Below are 27,836 nucleotides of genomic sequence, written 5' to 3' on the forward strand. Positions count from 1 at the left end.
GTGCCCGTGGTTCGATCCCAGGTCACCGGTCGCCCGGCGGCCACGAGAGGGTTGACTTCGGTTCATCGGAAGTAACCACTGAGCTATACCAGCGCGGAAATACTGCATATCAAAAGACACTTTAACACACAAACGAAATAGGCTACAGTTCATTGAACAGACAGCGGGGCATGTTGTCACTGAGGAATCTGTCATTTAACAGAATATTATAGGATTTTTTCAACACAGATACAATTAAAAAGTTCAGAAACTCAAAAAAAAAAACAAAAAAAAAAACCATAGAGACAACAGATGTATGTTCAATTAACATACAGTACTGTATGTTAATTGAAAACACTAGGTTAAAATAACAGTTGCACAGTGAGCTCTTTACCTGTTTTCTTAGTTTAAGGCTACTCATTTTGCACATGATTAATTAATTTAGACATAGACCTAAAAAAAGGGGGAAAAATAAAATAGTTTAGCTTCACGCTGGCCAACACTTTCTTTGGCCCATATTGCATTTAACTGACCCTACGTGCGGCCAAAAACATTTAAAGTCAGTGAACAGAAGACTAAGATTGTTACAGGATCAAAGATGTAAAACGCTGGACAGGGCCCGTGGTTCGAACTCTGGACATCGGTGACCCGACAACCATGAGTAGCGATTCTTGATAGATTCGAAGTAACCACTGAGCTAAACCAGCGCGAGAGAACAAGCGCTGAACAGAGACTATAACCTGAACACTGAATACACGGAAGTAGCCTACAACACATTCACAACAGAATACCGAAACTGCTCATTGAAGACAGCGATGCTATTACAATAAAACATCAACACCCGTCAAGACACACGGTAATAACTCAGATGATCATATTATAAAACCTATTTTTAAACAAAACTTCTGTTTCAATACGATGAACGCTGACAGGGTGCTTGTTTACACGGTCTTAGTGCGCCATCTAGTGGACACGTGATGATTCTACAGCTTTAGAAAGAGGAAAGTTCACAAACACATCACATCAGGTTTTCAACAACCCAGAACAGTTAAGAACGTTTTTTTTTTTTTTTTTTTTTTTTGGTGTGTGTGGGAAAAGTCAGAAAACGTAAAATATCAAACCAACAGATACTGGATTTTAGTCTTTTAATCCTTTTTGGTTCTTCATTATCTTGGAATAACCTAAGTCTAATACTACAAATGCAACTAATAGTACTAATTTTAACACTCTTATAGGCCTGGTTTCACAGACAGGGTTTAGATTAAATCAGGATTAGTTTTAGGCCTGGTTTCACAGACAGGGTTTAGATTAAATCAGGATTAGGCCTTAGTTTAATTAGGGCATTTAAGTAGCTTTTATAAACGTGACTTAGAAAAACACATCACTGATGTGCATTTTGAGACAAAACAATGGCACTGATATATTTTAAGATAGGCCTGCAGTGCAAGTTGCTTTCAGTTAAAAAGCTCAAACATGCATTTTGTCTTAGACTAGCCTATAGGTTTAAGCCTTGTCTGTGAAACCGGAGGTTAATACTTAACAACACATTTTCCCTGTTGTTCTTTGAAAAAGTGTTCAAGCTCCATTAAACCGCAGAGAGATTTTCTTAAATACTCAATTAAGACAAAGGCTCACAGAATATAAGCCTATAAGCATTCTATGCATGTCTTATGCATTAATAAATGCTTTTATACAAAGTGATTTAAGATATATTCATGCAATCTCATGCATTCACGCAGGGAGTCAAACATCGCAAACATTATGCTCTATACAGCTTGAGCTACAGAAACAAAAAGAAAATGTTATATGTTAAGCATCATTTTCTTTTTCTTAAAGACAAAAATTGGTCTTAAAGAGAAACACAAATGAGTTAATTTTGACATACAATAAGAGGTAAGAGTTTTGAGTTCATATTGAGATCCCTGATGTTTGATTACAGAATTTAGTGTTTAATCTGAGCACAGATTGAGAGTTTCTCTTCTGAAAGTCTAGAGGAAAGATGTGAGATTACCAGGGTCTTTTACTGAGGGACTGCAGAAAAAAAGTCTGTTTAATCTCATTTTCAGCTTGCCATGACCTGACATTCATGGAAAAACCCAGTGTTTAATGCAGGCTTGGTGTATAAAGAAAGACTTTAATTAATAAATCTTACCCAGCGAACATTCACTAATGTGAAACAGTGTGACAATTAGCATTTTATATAATAACCTAACTATTAGTGTCTTAATATTGTTGTCTATCTTGGAAGTGTTTCTCTGTTTGGAACGTTTTTAAAATATATCGGTTTAATAAGCGGTTATCGCATGTACGGTCAAACCTAAACCAAATTAGTATCTGTAAAATACACTATCGGTCAACCTCTATACACGATACTATCGTCTATCAGCATAACCCTAATATATATATATATATATATATATATATATATATATATATATATATATACAGTACAGGCCAAAAGTTTGGACACATTACTTTTTTTAATGTTTTTGAAAGAAGTTTCTTCTGCTCATCAAGCCTGCATTTATTTGATCAAAAATATAGAAAAAAATGTAATATTGTGATATATTATTACAATTTAAAATAATTGGTTTTCAATTTATTATACTTTAAATGATCATTTATTTCGATGATGCAAAGTTGAATTTTCAGGATCATTACTCCAGTCTATCAAATGATCCTTTAGAAATCATTCTAATATGATAATTCATTATCAAAGTTGGAAACAGGTCTGCTGCTTAATATTTTTTCATAACCTGAGATACTTTTTTAGGATACTTTGATGAATAAAAAAAAGAAAAGAAAAAAGAAAAGAAAAAAAAAGAAGCAAATGTTTTCAAGATAGAAATCTTTTATAACAAAAGACACTTTAACACACAAGATCAACGCGATACACACAAATGAAATAGGCTACAGTTCATTGAACAGACAGCGGGGCATGTTGTCACTGAGGAATCTGTCATTTAACAGAATATTATAGGATTTTTCCAACACAGATACAATTAAAAAGTTCAGAAACTCAAAAAAAAAACAGAACAAAAAAAAAAACATAGAGACAACAGATACTGTAGGCTATGCTAATTGAAAACATTAGGCTACCATAAAATAACAGTTGCACAGTGAGCTCTTTACCTGTTTTCTTAGTTTAAGGCTACTCATTTTGCACATGATTAATTAATTTAGACATAGACCTAAAAAAAGGGGGAAAAAATAAAATAGTTTAGCTTCACGCTGGCCAACACTTTCTTTGGCCCATATTGCATTTAACTGACCCTACGTGCGGCCAAATACATTTAAAGTCAGTGAACAGAAGTCTAAGATTGTTACAGGATCAAAGATGTAAAACGCTGGACAGGGCCCGTGGTTCGAACTCTGGACATCGGTGACCCGACAACCATGAGTAGCGATTCTTGATAGATTCGAAGTAACCACTGAGCTAAACCAGCGCGAGAGAACAAGCACTGAAGAGAGACTATAACCTGAACACTGAAAACACGGAAGTAGCCTACAACACATTCACAACAGAATACCGAAACTGCTCATTGAAGACAGCGATGCTATTACGATAAAACATCAACACCCTTCAAGACACACGGTAATAACTCAGATGATCATATTATCAAACCTGTTTACACGGTCTAGTGCGCCATCTAGTGGACACGTGATGATTCTACAGCTTTAGAAAGAGGAAAGTGTTCAAAAACACATCACATCAAGATTTCAACATTCCAGAACAGTTAAGAACCTTTTTTCAGTAGGAAAGTCAGACAACGTAAAATAATATCAAACTATAGGCTACTGGATCTTAGTCAGAAGGGCTGTTTTTTTTCTTTACATTTTTTAAATTTTTAGTTTTTCATTCTTTAGCCTATAGGCCTAAGTCTAATATGCTAGGCTACTAATTTTAACACTCACTTAACACTTAATTTTAACACTTAACGACACATTTGACCTGTTGTTCTTTGAACATTTGGTCAAGCTCATATATATATATATATATTCCTGTTATGGTAAGTAGCCTACAGATAACTATTATATTTTGTTCATATGCAAAGGCTTCCGTGCATTATTAAGTGTGATTTAAATATGCAAATACATTTAAGGTCACTTTATATCAAAGTATCACAAACTAATAGTGTTTTTGTAAAAGTAGACAGGAAAGTTTATCTCGCTATTAATAATATCTCTCTCCAAAAGAGGGCAGCAAAGACCACAGAATATCAGGAGAACCTGCAGACATGAAAGTCGCAGATGCTCAGAATCTACTTCGAATCTTCAGGCAGATGATGATGTGTGTGTGACGCTTTTAGATGATTGGCAGGTCTTTAGAATGAGACAACCAATCAGATTCCACACAGACCATAATCTCACATTCACATTTATATATGAAGACTTCAGATGCAAAAGCCTCCAAGTGCCATCTGAAATTTTCTTCTAAAATTACCATTTTTATCAAGCTCGTATATTTAGGTTCAGTAATTTCACTTCAATGACAATTAATAGGTCATTTTCATTAAAGTGCATTAAAGTGAAATAACTGAACATAAACATAGAACCTTGATAAAAATGATCATAGAAGAAAATATCAGATGGCACTTAAAGGCTTTTGCATCTGAAGTCTTCAATCTGTGCAAGTCACTTTGTATAAAAGCTTTTATTAATGCACGAGGCGTGAATGCAGAACACTGAGGAGAAACATGTGAAAGTGACAGCAGGAAAAAGTCTCAATTTAATCTTAATATTAAAGAGATCTCGTTTGTGTGTGTGTGTGTGTGTGTGTGTGTGTGTGTGAGAGAGAGAGAGAGAGAGAGAGAGAGAGAGAGAGAGAGAGAGAGAGAGAGAGAGAGAGAGAGAGAGAGAGAGAGAGAGACACCCCCTGTGGGGTGATAACCTGTAATTACTGCACCAGATGTGAACAAGAAATCGAGAGAGACAGAAAGAGAGAGAGAAAGACAGACTATAAAATATTGCAAAAATGGAAAGTGTAAGACTCTGTTCCAAACCTAGTGAGTTGTCTAGCTGTCTACTGTTACGCAGGTCGTTTTAGTGAAGCCAGGTCAAGTTACCTTTATTTCTGTCGCACTTTAGACAATACAAGTTTTAAAGCAGCTTCACAGTAATAAACAGGAAAATAACAGAATCAAAACTTCACTAAATACTGTATGAGACAAATTCAAAATATGAATCAGCCATTAAGACAATACAGAAGACAATAGTCAAAGTTCAGCTCAAGTCAGTTCAGCAATGATTCATTTCAGTTCAATAAGTGTAAAGTTCATCAATTATGAAAAGTTCAGTTCAGGAATAAGCAGCTCTACAGAACACAACAGTGGCGTTATTCTGCTCAATTCAAGTTGTGTTATCCGTTAGTGTCAGTGTAATCAAATCAATGATATTACTGAATATTAAAGGGATAGTTCACCCAAAAATTAAAATTCTGTCATCATTTATTCACCCTTAAGTTGTTCCAAACCTGTATACATTTCTTTTTTCTGCTGAGCACAAGAGAATATATTTAGCAGAATATGGTTAACCGAACAGTTGTATGACCCCATTGACTTAGTATGGAAAAAAATACCATGGAAGTCAATGGGGCCCATTGACCAAACTATCTGGTTACCTGTCTGGTTATCTCTGTAAAGCTGCTTTGAAACAATCCATATTGTTAAAAGCGCTTTATAAATGAAGGTGACTTGACTTGAACGACATTCTTCGAAATATCTTCTTTTGTGTTCAGCATGAAATTAGAAATAGACTGAAATTGGCAGTGCAATTATGGTCCTTCATATCAGATGCGCACCTATAACGCCTTCATATACTGCCTGTATAGGTAGCTCAGGGATCTGGAACCGAACCAAAGCCTGGATGGGGAGGAAAAAGGTGGGAAACACTGTTTATAAGAGAAGGATTTTGACAGCAAGACCGAAGGCACAGAGGTTAAGACAGACAGACAGAGAGAGAGGGAGAGAAAAGGAGACAGAGCAAATGAATTCATGACAAACAGACAAAGAAAAGAGTGGAAATGGAAATGCTGGGTGTGGTGAGACGAGAGGTGTTTCTGTCTGGGAGAGGGAAAGATGGAAGAATAAAGACAGAGAGAAAGAAGAAGAGAGTTTCTTACACATGTTATTCAGCTGTGTAAACGGGCGGAAGGCGGGTCTGGGGTCTCGGGTTGCCAGTGAAACGGGCTCATATTTATAAGAGACTGGCAGCCCCGACACCTCTTACACACACGTTAATATTATTATTATTACTGAGCACTCAAAAATGGAAAATGGCAGCAACCTGAGAAGCCTGGAGAGGAGCACATGTGTGTTCGTGAGAAAACGCAAGTATGTCTGTGAGAATATGTATACATAAGAGACAGAAAAAGCGAGGGATGGAGAGAGACAGACGGCAAAGTCCCACTGGAAAAAAAAGGGGCAGAGAAAGAAAAAGAAAGGTTGCAGAAAGAGAAGTTTGGCACGAGGAGATGGATAGGGAGAAAGTGTAATGTGATCTACCGAACATATTAGTGCTGTCAAAGAGGGGAATGAGAAAAAGAAGTAGGAGAAAAAGGGTGTCAGACGCGAGCATGTATTCCAGGACAAGATTATAAAATTCCCGCAAGAACGGCGTAGACATGTTGGAACAACACACACACACACACACACACTGAGCAAAGTAAATTCTTAACAGGTGGGTGGGGCCACTCATATCAATGACAGATCCGTGATTTCCCTCAGGGTCATATTTAACCAATCACAGATCTGGTTGCATAACCAGATCACAGGCCCGTCCAACGGTGTCACTGAATCCTAGTCAAAGTTCAGGAGGTCCAATGTAACATTCCCAGATTCCCTTCGAACAGAAAGAACCGTGACCGGCACGTCAGTGAGGCTTGTACGGCACAATTTGTGTGTTGTAATGAAATGCTGCCGATGTTCAGAATGCAATACTATAGTGCTTGCTGCGTACTGCACACTATGTAATGCATATGATAAACAGCATGAGGTATGTAACAATGTCTAACAATAGGTTCATTGTATACAAACCATAGATAAATAAAATGAAAATAAAAAAAATAAAATACAAGTACAAATGTGCATGTCAATTATAGACAGATAAAAAAAAAATATATATATTTTTTTTTACCAAAACTTAAAATAAAAATGAATACAGAAAAAAAATATACATTCAAAGTATGAATAAATTTGACAAAAAAAAAAAAAATATATATATATATATATATATATATATATATATATATATATATATATATATATATATATATATATATATATATATATGAATGATACTAAAATAACACTGGGTCAAAAAAAAAGGGGGATCAGTGTTCTGAGAAATTCAAAACTATCGCCCTTAATACTTATTGTGAAATATTGAGATACTGCAAAATTATTACACACTTTAGCTTCATCATGGTCGTCTGTAGTGTGCTCTGCTTTTATATACTGCACATTTTGCATATTGTAATTGCTAATTGGGATATTCCAGGCATACAGAAAATATATATTGTGCACAGTACGTATAATGCATATCACAAAATTCACATTAGTATGTCATTCTGAACATACCTGTTGTACCTGTTGACAGAATCATGTAGTACCGCTACCTCCCTGAAGGAGGCAGCACTCTCTGTCGATCGTCTCACTTCAAGTTGATGTGTGTATCGCCAGCCTCTTCATCCTCTTCATCCACACCACACTCACCAATGAGAAATGAGTATAAGAGCTGATGAATGAAGAGAGGGTTTTTTTCAAGGGAAAGGAGGAGAGATGGGAAAGTTATCTGACCTGCAAGTGTGTGTGTTTAATCCCTGGTGTGTTTGGGTGATAACACACAGAACAGATCTGTAGACTCACACAGAGATTTAATGAGAGTAAAAGCTGGTGATTAATAAAGAATGTGGAATGAAAGCGCTGGAGTTTGATGAGGACATGAGGCCAAAGTGTGTGTGTTTTTACTTAGCTGCACTTTAGGGGAAAATTAGTCCACAGGATCTAGCTAAATCTGACAAAATCTCCCTTGTGCACACATTCGGGAACATTTGGAAAAATTGGACTCAATTAGAAAAACGATGCATTAATGATGTGTGTTTCCCCCCCCCTAAAAATGTAAATGTTTTATTTTAGGATCAGCACTTGAGTTGGTATTTTTATTATTAGCTAAGTCATCATTATGTCCTTATTGATCTAAATAAATGTGTGTGTGTGTGTGTGTGTGTGTGTGCTTGGGGGGGGGGGGGTATAAATATATATTTAACAATATTATTGATCTGACGCTGTTGTATGAGAACTGAACTAAGCTCGACAATGGCTTTTTTTTCATTTTAACTGCTTTATAGATTAAATAAACTAATTTAATAATTAATGATCTTTACAACAGAACTGATTTCAGACTGAACTGACTTCATCTGAACAACAGCCGAAATGCATAATTTTCCTGTTCATCACTGTAAAGCAATCTATAAAGCACTATATAAATAAAGGTGAATTGACACGTGTGTGTGTGTGTGTGTGTGTGTGTGTGTGTGAGAGAGAGAGACATTCATATAAATCAGAGCCAGGGTTATTATCGTTAACAAAAACTAAAACCATAAAAAAACACTAATCACTTATATATATATATATATATATATAAAGGCAAGGCAAGTTTTTAACTATATATAGAACAAAATTATACAAAAATTATTAACTAAAATGAAAATAATAACAGAAAATATAAAAATAAAATCTATTCAAAATGATCAAGTCACCTTTACTTCTATAGCGCTTTATACAATACAGTTTTTCAAAGCAGCTTTACAGTGATAACAGGAAAATATTGATCAATGATGCAAACAGAATTAAATTCTGCTGTAAAGCAGCTCTAAAACGACAATAGTAAACAGTCATTATTCAGTTGAAATCAATTCAGCGTTGATTCAGTTTGGTTCAATAACTGTAAAATTCAATTTATCTATACAGTCTCAAGTCAGTACAGTCAGATCAATAATATTGCTGAATATTAAAGTTACCCAAACTCCGACAGGTGACAGTTCTCCTCTGGCCAAAAACAAATGTAACTGTAACAAAAATATATAAATAATACTAAAATAACTGTCACATGTAGCCCAAGGAAGAAGAAGAAGATAAAAAAGTATAGGCATATATATATATATAAAGGCGTCATTTATGAAATGAAGCAAGCTCAGGTAATCCAACAAGAGGTGACATCAACGAACATGTACAGCACAAACAATACCGGACAATGAATGTGAGAAACAGAGGAACTATATGACTATACAGGAATACAATGATAATTGTATCAAGACAGATGTGATCGTTAAATGAATTTCCATGACAACTGATTAGTGGCGGGAAAAGGAGAACAAAGGAACACAGGAAAGCAGGTGACGAAACACACTGAGAGAAAACGAAACAGTGACGATAACTGATCTGAGCAGCCTACAAATTCAATAATCATGTTTTAAGTTGCTGATGGACGCTGGTTTGGACATGCTGGATGTAAGTTAACTGCTGGATGTTTCTATAGACCTGCGGGAAACTGAGTCTAAGTGATGCAGTCAGCCTGTGACTGACCTAGAGATGACAGACGGTTTCTTCTGGAGGGAGTGACAACAATTACGGAAGAAAGAAAAACAAACTGACCCAGGGGAAGACAAATCCTGCTCATTTCTGCTGAGCAAACTCAACACGTAATCATGTTTTCTTTATTAATTAACAACCGCCGGCCAACTATGAGACAGAGAGTGAATTATAAGTGGTGTTTGTTTTAAACAAGCCTCTAACACTGAGTATTAACGCGTCGTCCTGCAGTGTTTTTGCTCCAGACATGAATGATGTGTTGTTGAGAAGATTATCGTGCGGTCACTTCACTAACTGGTCAGATGCTGGGCCAGAAAAAAGGTGAACAAAAATAAACATTGACAGAGGAACCTGAGCCATAGATCACAGAGATTCACATGAAACAGTAAGAAACCATGTGGCAACCAGCCTAGCAACACCCTGGTAACAACCCACAACATTACTGGAGTGAGTTTTTTACAGAAAAAAAGTAATTTGACATTTTCAGAAATCAGAAAATTTAAGAGTGTAGCTTTTTTCTCTTGTTTTTCAGTTATTCTTAAATCGAGATAACATTTACTTGAGATAAAATGACAGAAGATTTGAAGTCTCATTTTCTGAAAAATGTAAATGAAGAGATGTTATGTTTAAAACAATGACAAATATCTGCCAATGGGGTCAGAAAAACAAAACCTTTTCCCCCCTTTGAATCAAGTTAATTTTTTTCTGACCCCACAGGCAGATTTTTTCCCCCTTGTTTTAAGCACAAAAGAAGAAAACAAGACTTAACACTTTAAGTAATTTTGCTTCTCAAGTAAATGTATCTTAATTTTCGAATGTTTAGATTTGCACTGGAAAACAAGACAAAATACTGAGTAAGAAAATCATTTTTCACAGTGTAGCAAGCAATTCTTCTGAACTCTTTTCTTTTTCACCTTTCCTATTCCCTCTCTCTCTAAATCGCATGTTATGGCTAAATGCCCAATGAGTCACAACTCTGGTAAAACCATCAGAGAGGAAAGAAACAAAGGGGGAGAGAAAGAGAGAGGGCAGAGACCAGGGTTCATTCTCCACTTCCAGTCCAGTAGTTCATGCGTGCATGTCACTAGCATTTAATCTTCAAAGAGCAGCGCACACACACACACACACACACACACACACACACACACACACACACACACACACACACACACACAAACACACGGCCAAATAATATTACAGTTCTGTATCACAAGTACATGCCCTACCCATCACTCCCTTCTGGTTGCCATTGGAAACCACACAAACAATCCCTCTTGGGCAATAGCAGGAGTCAGCGGAGGATGCAACGCTTGCTCTCTCTCTATTGTGTGCTAGACAGCATGCTCATAAATATGCATGCGTGTGTGTGTGTGTGTGTGTGTGTGTGTGTGTGTGTTATTGTCTGGATTACATTTTAATTCTTACATTTATGTGAAGTGTGTGTTTGGCCTCAAATATGTGATGATGTCACATTCTCTGGCAGAGTGGAAACTGTTTGAGTGCATGAGAGAGAGAGAGAGAGAGAGAGAGAGAGAGAGAGAGAGAGAGAGAGAGAGAGAGAGAGAGAGAGAGAGAGAGAGACCTTCAAAACAAAATAAAAAAACGGTGCAAAACGTCTTAATCGGACGATCAATTTGACAACTTAACAAAATGTTGAACAAAGAGCGCAGCTTCCAGCAAAGTGTGTGTTGTTTATCTAATGCACATGCAGTGGCAGTGAGTGACACTCTCTCTCTCTCACACACACACACACACACACACACACACACAAACTGACTTTGCAGTGTCCAGCAGGCCGTATCATTCAATCTGTTTGTTTTTCCTTTCAATAAACTGAACCATCTGCCTTGATTTTACCCATTAATAAACCATGAAAATCATATTGTTTGGATTTCTGTTCAAGTCTATATACATAATGATTATTGTCTCTTTGTGTCATCTTCAGTTGTTTTGGCTAGACTGAACAAACTGAACATGCAATAAAAAGAGCTCATAAAAAAAAAGAAAAAAGTCTATGATATTTTGGTCTCTAGATATGTTTTCATTGCAATCTATGAAATTTCTTTGGCTGTTTTATTGTGCACTGGGTAGAAATCACAAATCGAATTGATTGGGAAAATAATCGCACACTTCTTTTTAAAGGGTGGTTGATTATGATTTCACTTTTCTAACTTAAGATAGAGTTTAGCATAAACAACATCTGCAAAGTTACGGCACTCAAAGTTCAAATCAAAGGAAGATGTTTGCTTTTAAAGAAATAGTTTTTTAAGGACTACAACAAACGGCTGGTAGAGACTACACCACATTCCTCCCAGGTTAGTGACATCACTAACCCTAAAATTTACATAAACCCCGCCCCCGGGAACACGCAGTCCACACCAACCAGAGTTGTGAGTCTGCTCAAGCTGTCGCATCTGTCTTTTCACATTCAATACAGTAGGCTACGTAACACAAATGCAATAGCATGTCACTCTGTAGGCATCTTACAACAGTTCCCACACGAGCGATTTTATAGATTATCATGACAGAATATGCTAATCAAAGACTTGAAGATAGTTAACTCCACATCAGCAACATAAATTCATCAACTAACCATTCAGAAACGTCCTGTTGCATTCTACATGTTGTCACTTCTTCTTGAGTCTCTCCTTCATTGTCCGACTCCAGTTCAAACATAAAAGGCAGAACAGTTTCTGACATTTTAGTGCTTGTCTGCGTGAGGTAATCGGAGCTGCTAAAACACTCGAGCTCTTGAAACTCCACCCTCTGTGCCGGGAGCAGCGGCTCATTTGCATTTAAAGGGACACACACGAAACGACGCGTTTTTACTGACCCTCAAGAAGGGACAACTTTAACATGCAACTTTAACATCTGTGGGGTATTTTGAGCTAAATCTTCACATACACACTCTGGGGACAACAGAGACTTATTTTACATATTGTAAAAAGGGGCATTATACCACCCCTTTAACAAGCAGAGAGGAGGAAGAGGTAAACATCTGCACCAGCTCAGAGGATATAAAGCTTCTTTTAGGATCACATTTACTACAATCAAATTCTAAACCTGTTCTTAAATGGATGGATCCAATTAATTGTTTTGAGCAGCTTGGGTTTCAAGCAACAGAAGGGTCTTTAAATGATGACACAATCTACATTTCTGCTTGATGTTACTCAACTTCTGATGGGATGTCCCCCATCTTCATTTGCTCTCTTAACCTTACGATTGACCCCGAAAACCTAAGACTGACCTCTGACCCCTCCATCCACCTCAAAGGGTGATTTGAGTGAAACTCCAAGCCTAAATAAACGCTGTCTTGAAGCGCCATACCCACCGATCCGCTCTCTCTCCCCTGGGGAGGACGCAGCTCAGGATTCAGGCCTTCCCAGAAACTCGAGCAGATCTCCTCCAATACAAACACTCATCAATAAGTAGTCACATCGCATACTGGACCCAGTGCGACACTCGGTTAGACCTCATCTACATGAGAACATTCCCTCCACGCCTGTCAGCGTGCATGTGTGTGTGCGAACAAAGGCGAAGAGGGGTCGAAAAACAATTACGGTAAAAAATGACTAATATGTCACAGACGTGCTGAAGTACTTTTTTTCCCCTCTCTCATTCGCTCTTCACTGTTTTTTTATCGTTTCTTTTCAAAGTCACTATAATTACAAACAAAAGGCTTGATTTCTCTCCAGCGCTAGGCATGATAATAGAGAATCTAGAGGGAATAGTAGATACGGACACATACACGTGCTTTGATGCAAAGTGATGAGAGGTTTACACAACGCACGCACGCATACACATACTGTAAACGTATGTCTTCTAGTGTACTGGTTCAAACACAGCTGCTCTTACTTGGTGACAGAAGACACAGTGAATCACAACTGCAAAAAATTACTTTTTTGCTCGTCTTGTTTTCCAGGGAAAATATCTTAACCTTCTTAAATCAAGATGCAATTACTTGAGAAGCAAAATTATTTAAGGTATTGTGAAAGAGGGGCAAATCCCGAGGTTACGGAAAGCATTTGGTCATCTCAGACTAGCATACGCACCACAAGTGTACACAAACGCAGTAACACAAGTGCAAGCACACAAGCGCACAGCATGCATCTGAATATCATCATCGCTGCTGACGAGATGCCAAACAGTAATGACACCCAGATCACCTACACATGACTGCCAAGAGTGTGTGTGTGTGTGTTTATGCCCCACATCACCCATGGATTAACCACACACGTGTTTGCATGCAGTACAAATGCAACGAGATGAGAAAAACCCAGTTGCTAGTGAACATGTCAAATGCATGTGTTGTGTTTATCAGCATGTTTGTTTGTTTAAAGCATCACCACTATTTGTGGGACTGGTGTGTGTGTGTGTGTGTGTGTGTGTGTGTGTGTGTGTGTGTCCCCACAAAAATGGCAATATTTTAAGTCCTTGTGGGGACATTTTTTGGTCCCTGTGAGGAAAGTGGAGGTGAGTTTTTTTATGTTTTTTTTTTTTTGATGGGTAGGTTTAGGGGAAAGGTTAGAGTAAGGGGATAGAGTATACAGTTGGTAAAAATCATTATGTCTATGGAAAGTCCCCATAAAACATGAAAACGCAATGTGTGTGTGTGTGTGTGTTTGTGTGTGTGTGTGTTTCAGGGTAGAGATTAGAGTATCTGTTGTAAAGAGAAAAGCGTGTATTTTAGTCTTTTTCTCGTCATATGCCCCTGTCATCCCTCCATTTTCCATTTTTACACACAGCTCCAGATGTTGAAGAACTGAAATATTAAATTACAGAAATTGGCTTGTTTCTGTACTTTTGGCAATATCAAAACAGCCCTACCCAAAAGCAGTCTCTCTGTAAGACAAATAACATACCTTAAGCAAGTATGCAGACAGAGTTGTGAATGCTTGGCCAATGTATCGCAAGTGTACATACACTACAGTTCAAAAACTTGGGGTCAGTAAGTTTTTTTTTTAAATACATTATTCAGCAAAGATGCATTAAATTGATCAAAAGTGGCAGCTAAGACATTTATAATGTTACAAAATATTTCTATTTCAAATAAATTCTGTTCTTCTGAACTTTCAATTTATCAAAGAATCCTGAAAACACAAAAATATGAAGCAGCACAGATGTTTTCAGAAATGTTAGAATAATCAGAAATATTTCTTGAGCAGCAAATCAGCATATGATTTCTAAAGGATCATGTGACACTGAAGTGATGTGCTGAAAGTTCAGCTTTGCACCAGGAAGAAACTAAATTTTAAAATATTTTCAAAAAGAAAAGTTATTTTAAGTTGTTATAATATCTCAAAAATATTACTGTTTTGACTATTTTTGACCAACTAAATGAGCCTTGGTGAGCATAAGAGAGTTTTCAAATATCTTGTGGTGCCTGTGGTGGCATTAAACCTCAGTACTCGAGGGATTGATATAGACTCCTTCAAACATCTCTGTGCCATTAAACTGGATGTGTTACTAAGAAAAGAAAGAAAGTAAGTGATGTGAAGGCCAAGTATGGTAACCCATACTCGGAATTTGTCTTCTGCATTTAACCTATCCAAGTTAATGCACACACATTAGGAGCAGTGAGTAGTGAACACACACACACACACTGCAAACCGAGGACACACACACCAGAAGCAGTGGGCAGCCATTTGGGGTTAGATGTCTTGCTCAAGGGCACCTCAGTCATGGATATTGAGGGTGGAAGAGAGATCTGTTCATTCACTCCCCTGCCTAAATTTTTCTGCCGGTATTAATGATCGAGCCTGCTATTTTAAGGTTACAAGTCTGACTCTCTAACCATTAGGCCATGCTCCCATATCTAGCCACTACTAGTAAAGTAGCTATATGAACAGTTTAACTAACTTTAACTAACTTGCTCAGCAAGATTCTCCACAAACTGTTGCTAACACTAGGTGACCTGAAGAAGAAAAAGTTATTATCTAGTAAATCCTGGCTATAGCATGCCTGGTGGTAATGATGATAATGCAAAATGTACTACAAATTGCACAGCATGCAACTGACACATTTTAGAATGCAACAATGCCCAAGATTTAGCATTACTGTTTACGTTTTTGCATGAAGTTTGTGCCTAAAGGTTTAGACGATCCAGACCGGTGGTTCTAGGTGTGTTCTGCTGCACGGCTGTTCTGGATTAATTCGGGATGATTGTGGAGACTCCTGAAGGTTCAGACATTTTCTGGGCCAGCTGCTCAGAAACATTACAAAAGACATTAGCTTACCCATAAATTAGGGCCCGGCCACATCAGCAGATTGTTAATTCACTTTGAGTTCCCTGTAACCAGGTGCAAAAACAAAAACAAGGGGCCTAAAACAGAGCCCTGTGGGACATCGAGGTGCTCACTTACAGAAGTCTACTGAGAGATGACTCAATCTCTGAACATTCACATTCACACACACATACACACATATACACACACTACCTGGAGCCATTGTTAAATAAAGAGATGTTTTTCTCACTCACTAAATCGTGTATATGGATTTATAAGGCGATTCAGTGGTTTGTGTCCAAAACAGCATGATTAAACTGTGAGTGTGTGTTTTTCTTGTATTCATGTATTTATGTACGCATTTGCAGTGAAGTGTGGAGACTTACGTGTGTCAGAAGTATGTTTATGTGTATGCGTGTGGCACATGTGCGGTGACTGCACGTCTGTTATGTATATGTGATGAGTGTGTATGTGTGTGTGATTGATATGTGATGTGTATGTGTGTGAGCCCGTCTGCTCAGGGCATTGGTTGAATTGTTTCCACATGTGTCTTAATGCAGAGATCTAGGCGCAATGGGTGGGGGAGAAAAAGTGTGTGTGTGTGTGTGTGTGTGTTTTGGAGGGGGGGGGGGGCATCAGGTTTCATAGCGCTACGAACCACATCTGGGCCTCCGTGAGCAGAGGTAAAGTTCCCACGACTAACCACACACAACACACACACACACTGCCCACATGGAGGTATTGCATCAAAAGATGCAAAACATGACGTACACACATGAAAACCACATGGCACAGGTTAACAAGTGAGCAAACATGCAAGCACATGATCTAACACACATATCCAACAGAGCCGATCAAAAACACGCAGCACACACCCTGGTTCCCTGGCACAGCCGTTCTCTCTGCCATGGGCACACGGGCGTTTCACTGGCATAACACATGGTAGGAAAATCTGAATGTATTCGGTAATCGCTCCTCTATTACACCCAGAGCGAGAGAAAGAGCTCTACATCTCATTTACACAACAAACAGAGAAAAACGAGGGTGAAAAAGAGTTTAAAAAAAAAGAAGAAAAAGAGAAGAAAAAATCTAATAAACTACAGTTGGGCATGTCTGGACTGAGATTAAAGAGAGAGACAGCAGAACAAGAAAGAGGGAGGAGAGGTGTGAGGTAGAGGGGAAGTGAAAGATAGATGGATGGATGGACCAGTGTTATTTCATTATCACTGAAATACTATTACATGTTTTTTTTAAATCATTTTTATTAATGATGATTGTAATATATTTATATAGTCTTTATTCATTTTTATTTTAGTTGAAAACAACAAATTCCATCCATCTATCTATCTACAATACAAACTGTATGGCTTGTTTCTCCACATTTGCAAAGCACTAAATAAAAATCACTGAATTAAAACTAAAAAAGAAAAAACAAAGTTCAAGTGTTAATAGGTCAGAATGTTCAGCACAAACTCACCCACTGATTAAAAAACAAAATATTGCATAAAATTGATGTTCAACGACAAATATAGATCAGGCCCTTGCTAACTGAGCATGCTGCAAAACGTCTTGTCCAGGCTCTTTTCATTTCTAGACTGGACCACAGCTTTGCTCTTCTGGCTGGACTTCCATCATGTGTAATGGGTGTGTTCACACTTGGCATGCTCTGTTAATGCGGTTCATTTGAAGTGTGAACGCTGCAATCTGAACCCTGGTGCCACCAAACAAGTGGACCGAGACGCTGAAAAGATGGGTCTCGGTCCGCTTGGTGTGGATCGAATGAAATATATACGCAACACAGATCAAAGACATGTAAACGATCCAAAAATTGGACATGATGTCATAAGATGCATCCCTAAAAGGACAGAATGCTCAAGCATACCTGTTTTTTCTCGTCATAGTCGTGATGTTTTTCCTCATGGTACGGTCACAGAGAGGCACAAATCACTTTCCAGAACCTTCTCGTTCACTGTTCCTTGCTGGTGGAATGATCTTCCCAACCCAATCCGGACAGCCAAATCCCTGACAATATTCAATAAACAGCTGAAAACTAATTCCATTTCTTATATCCCTCCCTGCGGTAGTTTGACCTATTCTGAACGATGTCTGAAACTTTGTATTACTAGCACTTCTCATGTTTAATGCCTCCTTGAGATGAATCGCTTGTTATACTTCTCATTTGTAAGTTTCTTTGGATAAAAGCGTCTGCTAAATGAATAAATGTAAATGTAAATATTTGAACAAAATGTATATTTTAGCGCTCATTTCTCTGTTGCACTTCATCTCGCATGAATGTGCCAGAGTTGGCAAGTATGTTCATACATCCACTTAAAATCACCAAAACACCAGCTGATTCAAAGTCATTGAGGCTTCAAACATAACGAAGAAAAGTGAACGTTAGTGAAGAGGTATACAGCATACATACAGTTGATTTGATATTCTATATCCAACGCAATAACATGCAAACAATTTTTCAAGTGTTACTCAAGTGTCCAAATACCTTTTTAGGGCCACTGTTTAGTTGTGTGCTTGTGGTTAAATAAAGTTTGTCAAGCAGAAATACAAATCACACACACAAATAGATCCCAGATTTGTTTACAAGCACTTGACCGGATTTACAAAACTACTGTGTAACTGAAGAGACTGCTGATTTACCATCAGATAAGCGTTTTACGAAGAGCGCGAGAGACAGAGAGAGAGGATTGTTTAGTAACTGCAATTCATTAATGAGTTCAGAAACCTTTAACACACAGTGAGCCAGCAGTCAAACATACACACACTCACTCACTTGCGCAACAGACCGACAGAGTCCAGGAAAACATCATTTTAACCAAAACATGCACACAACTACACACACACACACACACACACACACACACACACACACAAGCAGCTGACTCAGCTTTGAGAAACTCAGACAATCCGAGAAACTGTAGAACTGGATCAGAACAGCTCAGAACATTCAGAAACGAGATTAATTAAAAAGGAATGTTGATTAAAATCATTCTGATCCTGCCTTCTGATTGGTCGATCCAGTATTCAATTGGTGATCTAGGAACAGCTGCTGGTGACATCACTAGAACTTGTGGAAGGACAACACCAATCAATCAAATGTTTTAATGAAATAAAAACGTTTTATTGAAAATCTTAGGTCTTACCATTTTGTTTTACGCAGTAATCTTGAATGCGTCAGCTGTGAATCCTGCGTTATTCAGAGAAAGAGAGAGATCCAGTGTTACTTGGAACAGGTTGGATGAAGTGTGGAGAACTGATGTGATGAAGAAAGAGATAAACATGACAGAAAGAGAGGAAGGTGAAGAAAATGAAAGGAGAAATCGAGGGGAGGCACATAAATATTAATGGCCAAAAGAAAGAATAATGAGAAACTTCAGAACGTAACAATGAGGGAATGCGATGGAGAAAAGAAGGTGAAAGTTGAAGACGAAGAGCGAGAGGGAGAGAGAAAGAGAGAACATTAAAGGGAGGAGATACGAAGCTTCTCAGATGTTTCTCCTAAGAAAAAGACCTCAGTAATCTTACTCGTGTCTCACTCGAGGGAGTGACTCAGAAGATACCTCAACAATGATTCAGACGTTACCATATTAATGTCTGCAATTATCAGTCAATATAAACTCCAACAAGACACATTACATTCTTCCAAATGCTGCAGGATCTTCTCTCTTTACTATCGTCACTTTTCTTTACTCTTGAAGTTAAATGTCATTCCATCAGCTGGTGTTTTGGTGAAGTCAGCTCTGGTGAAGTTCACACAGGTGTAGAGATTCACATTAACATCATCTACTAACCACAAATAAACAATACTTTTTGTCTTCATTTTGAATGTGTTTGTGTGTCAGCGTGGGTTTGTGTGTCAGCGTGGGTTTGTGTGTCAGCTTGGGTTTGTGTGTCAGCTTGGGTTTGTGTGTCAGCATGGGTTTGTGTGTCAGCTTGGGTTTGTGTGTCAGCGTGGGTTTGTGTGTCAGCTTGGGTTTGTGTGTCAGCTTGGGTTTGTGTGTCAGCGTGGGATTGTGTGTTAGCTTGGGTTTGTGTGTCAGCTTGGGTTTGTGTGTCAGCATGGGTTTGTGTGTCAGCTTGGGTTTGTGTGTCAGCTTGGGTTTGTGTGTCAGCGTGGGATTGTGTGTTAGCTTGGGTTTGTGTGTCAGCTTGGGTTTGTGTGTCAGCTTGGGTTTGTGTGTCAGCTTGGGTTTGTGTGTCAGCTTGGGTTTGTGTGTCAGCTTGGGTTTGTGTGTCAGCGTGGGTTTGTGTGTCAGCGTGGGATTGTGTGTTAGCTTGGGTTTGTGTGTCAGCATGGGTTTGTGTGTCAGCTTGGGTTTGTGTGTCAGCGTGGGTTTGTGTGTCAGCTTGGGTTTGTGTGTCAGCGTGGGATTGTGTGTTAGCTTGGGTTTGTGTGTCAGCTTGGGTTTGTGTGTCAGCATGGGTTTGTGTGTCAGCTTGGGTTTGTGTGTCAGCTTGGGTTTGTGTGTCAGCGTGGGATTGTGTGTTAGCTTGGGTTTGTGTGTCAGCTTGGGTTTGTGTGTCAGCATGGGTTTGTGTGTCAGCGTGGGTTTGTGTGTCAGCGTGGGATTGTGTGTTAGCTTGGGTTTGTGTGTCAGCATGGGTTTGTGTGTCAGCTTGGGTTTGTGTGTCAGCGTGGGTTTGTGTGTCAGCTTGGGTTTGTGTGTCAGCTTGGGTTTGTGTGTCAGCATGGGTTTGTGTGTCAGCTTGGGTTTGTGTGTCAGCGTGGAATTGTGTGTTAGCTTGGGTTTGTGTGTCAGCTTGGGTTTGTGTGTCAGCATGGGTTTGTGTGTCAGCGTGGGTTTGTGTGTCAGCGTGGGATTGTGTGTTAGCTTGGGTTTGTGTGTCAGCTTGGGTTTGTGTGTCAGCATGGGTTTGTGTGTCAGCTTGGGTTTGTGTGTCAGCTTGGGCATGAGTATGCAATTCAATTTCCATGATTACATCAGACAAGACGGCAGAAGAAAAGAGCAGGTGTGCAGGGAAAAAGAGAGAAATTGAGACTTTTCTCAAATTCACAAAGCTTGTAGTTTCTACTTTTCCATAAGCCTCAGCTGAAGGCAGAAAATTGCGTTAATGCTTTTTTAAGATTTACGGTTATAATTTTGCGCAGTTATGACATTAAGAATCACTTCAGGCTGCTGGATTTCTCTCTCGCTCTCTCTCTCTTTCTCTCTCTCTGATGGCAAACCATCAGCCAGAGAGAGACAAGTGCAGCTCTGTGGTGTGTGTGTGTGTGTGTGTGTGTGTCTGCCTCCTGTTTGGCAGAAATTGGCCGGGACAGTCACAATTACCCTGTGGCCGACCGAAGCATTTCCTGGGTAAGTGTGTGTGTGCTGTGAAGCTTTGCTGTGGTGGCCTACATCACCATTAACTGCTTGCTTTACTGAAACACCAAAAACACAGCGCTGTCAGACCACATCCACATCAGCAGAGAACCCAAACATTGAGTTAAAAAAAATGTATTTAAAAATTTAAACTAATGGTTGGGTTTGTCCATATTTGACCCAAACATGGGTTGAAACAACCTAGTGTAGTTTCCCAATAAATGTAATTTTGTAATCATATTCTCACCTTCATTTATCTTCGTTAGAACACAAAAGGTGTGAACGTTATCAAACGTTATCAAAACGATCCACGTTCACAGGGATCCGTGAAAACGACTAAAAACGCTGTATTCTGTTGTAAGGCCAGTAGTTGGCGATGTTACTTTGTAAAGAATCACTATAAGCACCTATAGACTGAACACGTAATACGCATTGGCATGACGTCACCGTTTTCACAAATGTGTGTTTTTGTAGTTTACACATAGACAATAACACTATCATTTTCAAAAACCTGCACTTTGAAACCAGTTTTCAAAAGTTTGTTTTCAGGCCCCCAAAACGCTGTTGTCGTGTAAATGAACGGCCAAAACGTATAAAAAGTTTCTATTTTTTGTTGAAAACAGTGTCGTGTAAATGACCCCGTTAAACTAAAAATAAAAACTATAAAAAAAAAAAAATATCATATTAATATTTAATACTAATTGTTCATCTAAATAAAGCTGAAATAAAACAAAATATAAATATTAGATGAAAAACAAACTGAATGGAAATTATAAAATTACTAACTAAATTTTTATTTTATTTTTTACTACTACAAAAGCATTTAAAATGATTGAAAATGAAAGTAAAATGTAAATTAAAAACTATTTGAAATAAAATAAAATATAAATCTTAGATGGAAAACCTAAACTAAATGAAAATTAAAAATGTTGCACTGGCAACTAAAATAAATAAGTGAGTACTAAAATTACTAACTTAAATTACCAACTAAAAAAACACTAAAAAGCATTTAAAATTTCCTCAAAATGAAACTGAAAATATACAATAAAAGTATATCATAAATTGTAATAGTAAAAATCATTTAGTCTATCATAATAATTTAGTAAAATAATTTAGATTCCAATGAATAAAAAAAGATTAAGCAAATAAACGATCATATAACTTCAGAACGTGGAAAATAGAGTCTGGTGGACAAACTCTTCCAGTTTTGGCTTTTATGGTGTTTTTTGCAGATGATTTTAAAAGCTTAAAATGGCATGGTCACCATCTACTTTAAGTAATCAGAAAAGAGCAGCTTGAACATTCTGCTAGCTGATTCCTTTTGAATCACATTTCAGCATTTCTTATTCTCATGTTCTTTTAAGCCACTTGTTGTTGTTGTTTTTAATATTTGGGTGATCTACCCCTTTAAAAGAGGTTCAACGAGACATCATTCCACTTGTTTGTGTTTGCAACTGAATCTGAGCACCTGGTACAGCCAAACCGCATTCGCCCTCGTTTTGCATTGGGAAGATCAGAGACGTCTGCAGGTGAGATGGACACGGCGGTCGCGAAGAACAGATGCAAACAGGAACACCTGTCGCCATGACACACACACCAGAGAGAAGAGGGAATTAGAAGGGGGAAAAATGCACGTCTCTGTGTGTGTTGGTTTTGCTCCACTCCTAAGCAGCCTAATAGCTTCAATAAGACTGTGGTTTACACACACACACACTTCTCTCTGTTATTCTTCTCCAGGAAAAAGAACCCCAAAAACAGCCATTTATTTACTTTCAGCTGCATGTCTGTGGTCTCAACCCTGCCAGCACAGCAGAGAGAGAGAGAGAGAGAGAGAGAGAGAGAGAGAGAGAGAGAGAGAGAGAGAGAGAGAGAGAGAGAGAGAGAGAGAGAGAGAGAGAGAGAGAGAGAGAGAGAGAGAGAGAGAGAGAGAGAGAGAGAGAAACAGGCACAGAGGAGCAGACAGGTTCGCCTAATTCATCCTAAGATGATTGGTTATGTTGTTGATCTTTTATCTAAGTTTGTTTTGGAGATTTGATTGTTAAAGGACTCACATGACGAGGAATGTTCCTTCTTCATTGACATGTATATGCATTTGGCAGATGCTTTCATCTAAATCTACTTGTATTCAAGGTAAACACATGAATCGTTGGAGGTCAGAGAGGAGCTGTGATGTTGTTCCTATTCTGTCGTATTTCCTTCAGCTCTAATTGCAAATGAATTATAAGCGGTCGCAGCGAATCGGTTCTTAAAGGCACAGCAGCACAAAACAGACTGTTTAACTCTAAGGGTCCTATCTTACACCCGGCACAATGCAGCGGCAGGCCCGACGCAAGTGTTTTTTGCTAGTTTCAGCCCGACGCAGTTATCATTTTCACGTCCTGCGCCACGTTGTTTAAATAGCAAATGCATTTGCGCCGATTTGTGCGCCCATGGGCTGCTGGTCTGAAAACAAGGTGTGGTTGGCACGTTGCTATTTTGAGGCAACATAAATAGACTGCGCCATTGACCAACTGAAACCTGCTCTAAAGTCAATGTCGCAATTTTTTTTTTTGTTATTTAAAGAGCGCTTTAGTAACAACGCGCTTGTTACACTCTGCTTATTAAACACACGCACAGCAGCACACAAACATGCCAAATATTAAAAATAAAAGGATTACAATGTAAAAGATTATTATTGTGTGCATAAAGATATGGTGGAATCCGGCTTGTCCCGTAGATGTTCTGCTTGCGCACTTTAACCTCGCGCACGAGCAGATCCGTTTGCGTTCTGTCTTTCCACTATCAAATTCCGTCATGTAAATAGTGAATCCGCCATGGCGCGAGCGCAACTGGCATTTAAAGGGAATGGGAGATGAGACTCTGATTGGTTTAACAAACGTAAATCCCAAAACACACCCATTACTCATTAAGAGAATAGGGGCAACCCATGCGCTTTAGACCATGCGCTTAGAACGTTAAAATAGGGCCCTAAAGGTCAAAGAGAGGGTGAAAAATGTTTCGGCACAAAAAACATCTCAATATTAAAAAAAAGAAGAAAAGAAATACATGACCCCTTTAACCTCTCTCTGTGTCTTATGGAAGCTTGTTTCTGCCACGGAATAAAACAATTTAAAAGATAATTTCGACTTTTTTATCTCACAATTCTGACTTTATAACTCGCAATTGCGTTTATATCACACAATTCTGACAATGAAATTCAGAATTGCAAGATGTAAACTCGCAATCGCAAGAAAAAAAGTTGGATTTAGTCGTAATTACCTTTTTTATTTTTTATTCAGTGGTAGAAGCGAGCTTCCATACTATTTTTAGTAACCTTGTTCAGTGTTATTTTAGTGTTACTTATCCACTATTAGAGTATTTATTTATATTTTGAAAAAGTTTTTTTTATATATTTTCCGTTTTTTTTTTTTTTTATAAAATGTATATAGGACTTTTTTTTTCAGTTTAGTTTTTAATACCTCAACTTAACCTCTTTGTAGTCCGACGTCCCGCCCGCGGGCCATAGGGTGTGTAAGAGGTTAAACTTTCATGATATTTCTAATTTTCATTTTTAAATTTTAAATTTACATTTTTCATCTAAAATTCATATTTAATTTTATTTCAGTTTTATTTAAATTACTGAAAACTATTTTTAATAGTTTAAGCTAACAATAACAACACTGAGCTGGTTGTGAAATCTGCTCGGTCACCACCATTAATGTGCTTACATGCAGTTTGTTTGCATGCGTAACTCCGCCTCCTGCATCACCTGATCCCCTGGAGACTGACGTTACCTCGGTTACCTGCTCCCTCATTACTGTTTCTCTCTCATTTATCCTCTCGCTCCCTCCCTTCTTCTCCTCAACTAATCTATTCCAGAGCATTCTGTGATCACATGGAAAAAACATAGCAAGTGCACATATTTCTTCTGAAGCCAAGAGAGAGAAAAAAACGTAGGGGAGGAGAGAGAAAAAGAGGGGGAGAAAAAAATAGAGAAAGAGAAGGAGGGGTAAATAGTTTATTCAGTCTGGGCACAGAGCCCTTTGTTGTGGTGGAGACCTGTCTTTTATTAGCAGCCTGTGCTGTCTTCAAAGACTGGAAAGACAAATGACAAGCCAAGAGTGAAGGAATACACAAGCCCACGAAAGAGAAGGGCTATGGAAGGGAGTACTAGTCATATATGCTGGCGTTTAACTAGGGAACGCTCTTCAAACTGGTCAGCAGGGACAGGGAAAGCTGCAGGTGGTTTTTGAAGAAAAAGAAAGAAAGAAAGAAAGAAAGAAAGAAAGAAAGAAAGAAAGAAAGAAAGAAAGAAAGAAAGAAAGAAAGAAAGAAAGAAAGAAAGAAAGAAAGAAAGAAAGAAACCCTTAACTAGTCAAATCAAAACAATGAGTGTCAGGTGTGTGTGTGTGTGTGTGTGTGTGTGTGTGTGTGTGTGTGTGTGTGTGTGTGTGTGTGTGGTTCTGGTAAGCCCTACAAAGATGGCAATATCAGAAATCCTAGTGGGGACATTTTTTGGTCCCCATGAGGAAAACAGCTTTTAAATCATGCAAAGTAATGGTTTGACAATGTAAAATGCAGAAAGTTTTGTGTGGTGAATGTTTAGGGGTAGTGTTAGTGTAAGGGGAGAGAATATACAGTTTGTACAGTCTAAAAATCCTTATGTCGGAAAGTCACCATATAACATGAAAGCACAACGTGTGTGTGTGCGTGCGTGCGTACGTGCGTACGTACGTGTGTGAGCATGTGCATGTGTGCATAACTGGGGCAGTCGTGGCCTAATGGTTAGAGAGTCAGGGTGGTTGAGGGTCAAGACTTGGTTTTAGGGATAATGTTATAATTGGGTTAAGGGTCGATTTAGAGTCAGGCTTCGGGTTTGGCACTTAGTTGTGATGGGTAGGTTTAAGGTAAGGAGGTTTAGGTTTAGGGGATAGAATATAGTTTGTACAGTACAAAATCATTATATCTATGGAAAGTCCCCATAAAACATGGAATCCTGTGTGTGTGTGTGTGTGTGTGTGTGTGTGTGTGTGTGTGTGTGTGTGTGTGTGTGTGTGTGTGTGTGTGTGTGTGTGTGTGTGTGTGTGTGTGTGCGTTTGCATACAAATCAAAGTGTCTTGCTTCTAACAAAGACTACCAATCAGCAAAGTGGCAGTAAAGGATGACATCACCAACACAGCTGCACCCCAAAAACTGTGTGTGTGTGTGTGTGTGTGTGTGTGTGTGTGTGTGTGTGTGTGTGTGTGTGTGAGAGAGAGAGAGAGAGAGAGAGAGAGAGAGGAGAGAGAGAGAGAGAGAGAGAGAGAGAGAGAGGAGAGAGAGAGACATAAAGACAAAGAGACTTCAAATAAAAGGCAAAGAATACACCAGAACATGTTGCAACAATGTTACAATATGAAACACTGTTCACAATCCATTTTAATTCTGTAATGTGATGTATTTGTAAACTGGGTATTCAACCTGAAGAATTGTTGGATGGGACTTAATTTTAACATCAAGAATTGTTTGGATGGTGTCAATTATGTGTTTCGTACTAAAATTAAGAGCTGAATACAGATCTGCTGTGAAACACCACCGGCACACGCGTTTGAGGAGGCTTTAGTGACATTTTCGTGAAAGTCATTTCGATTAAAAATTACTAAGACAAACATTTTGCCTTTTGGAATAATACGCACTGATGAATTGTTCATAATAAGATTAGGAATATTTATGAAGAAAGTAAATACACTGCACTAAATGCTGTTTTTGTCTTGTTTTCTAATACACCTAACATTCTTAAATCAAGATACATACTTTAGAAGCAAAATGACTCAAGATATTAAGTCTTGTTTTCTGAAAAATGTATCAAAATGAAATGAGTTTATGCTTACAACAAAAAAAGTATATCTGCCAATGGAGTCAGAAAAATAAACGTGACAAGATTTTGTTTTTAAGCATAAACACTTCATTTTGATACATTTTTCAGAAAACAAGACTTAATATATTATGACATTTTAAAGTAAATGTATCTTGTTTCAAGATTTTTTTATTATTTTTTTTTAATGGAAAACAAGACAAAAATACTGTTTTTGCAGTGTATAGAGTCAACTTTGATGTCCATGTTGACTTTTAATATGCAGCAAAACATCAAAAATCTGCATTTTTCGAAACTTAATCTGCTAAACTTCTTGTGACTGTACTGGCACAAGAAAAAAGTTTTCATCAGTTATTCTAATAAACAGTATCATCTGCTCAGAACAGAACAGCCAAACCAGCAGCATGGAGTCCTCTCAAAAGCAACTCTGTGTGCGTGTGTATGTGTGTGTTGGGTGTGAAAAGATTTTCCCACTTTTTTGGTCATCCAAGCAGGAAAACTTTGGTCATAAACAACATACAGCTTTGAAAACTGACAGAGAGTCAAAGACTGTTAAAGAGCTAAACCAACTGACAACACACACACATCTGCAGCACGCATTTAAACACAAATGAGATCTCTTTAATACCTCGATCGTCACTCCTAAACAGCAATGGAGGTCAAATGGAGGATTCTTCTGCTTCTCAAATGCTTCTCCTGAGAAAAAGAGCCCAGTAATCTCTCATGCGTCTCCTGTAGAGTTTCAGAAGAGATTCAATAATGTCTCAGACTGTGTTCAGAGATTTGCCAAAACACTGCAATCTCTTGCATCTCTTTAGAGGAATTTAAAGTTGATATTTAAATGAAACCCATTCAGACTTCAGAGCTATGA

At 38.2% G+C, this 27,836-nt stretch overlaps 1 long non-coding RNA gene across 1 annotated transcript; it reads right to left on the bottom strand.

The window, feature by feature from the left end:
- Positions 1 to 5,009: 5,009 nt before the first annotated feature.
- LOC308700571 lies at positions 5,010 to 27,836 on the bottom strand. Its single transcript, XR_014031322.1, has 6 exons — positions 27,594 to 27,836; positions 22,601 to 22,708; positions 18,952 to 18,995; positions 17,676 to 18,875; positions 7,557 to 7,713; positions 5,010 to 6,819 (listed from the first exon to the last, which is right to left on the bottom strand). It is a non-coding gene; the product is annotated as an uncharacterized lncRNA (long non-coding RNA).

This window comes from Scardinius erythrophthalmus (genome assembly GCF_964197995.2).
Source record: "Scardinius erythrophthalmus genome assembly, chromosome: 13".
NCBI classification, from domain to species: domain Eukaryota; kingdom Metazoa; phylum Chordata; class Actinopteri; order Cypriniformes; family Leuciscidae; genus Scardinius; species Scardinius erythrophthalmus.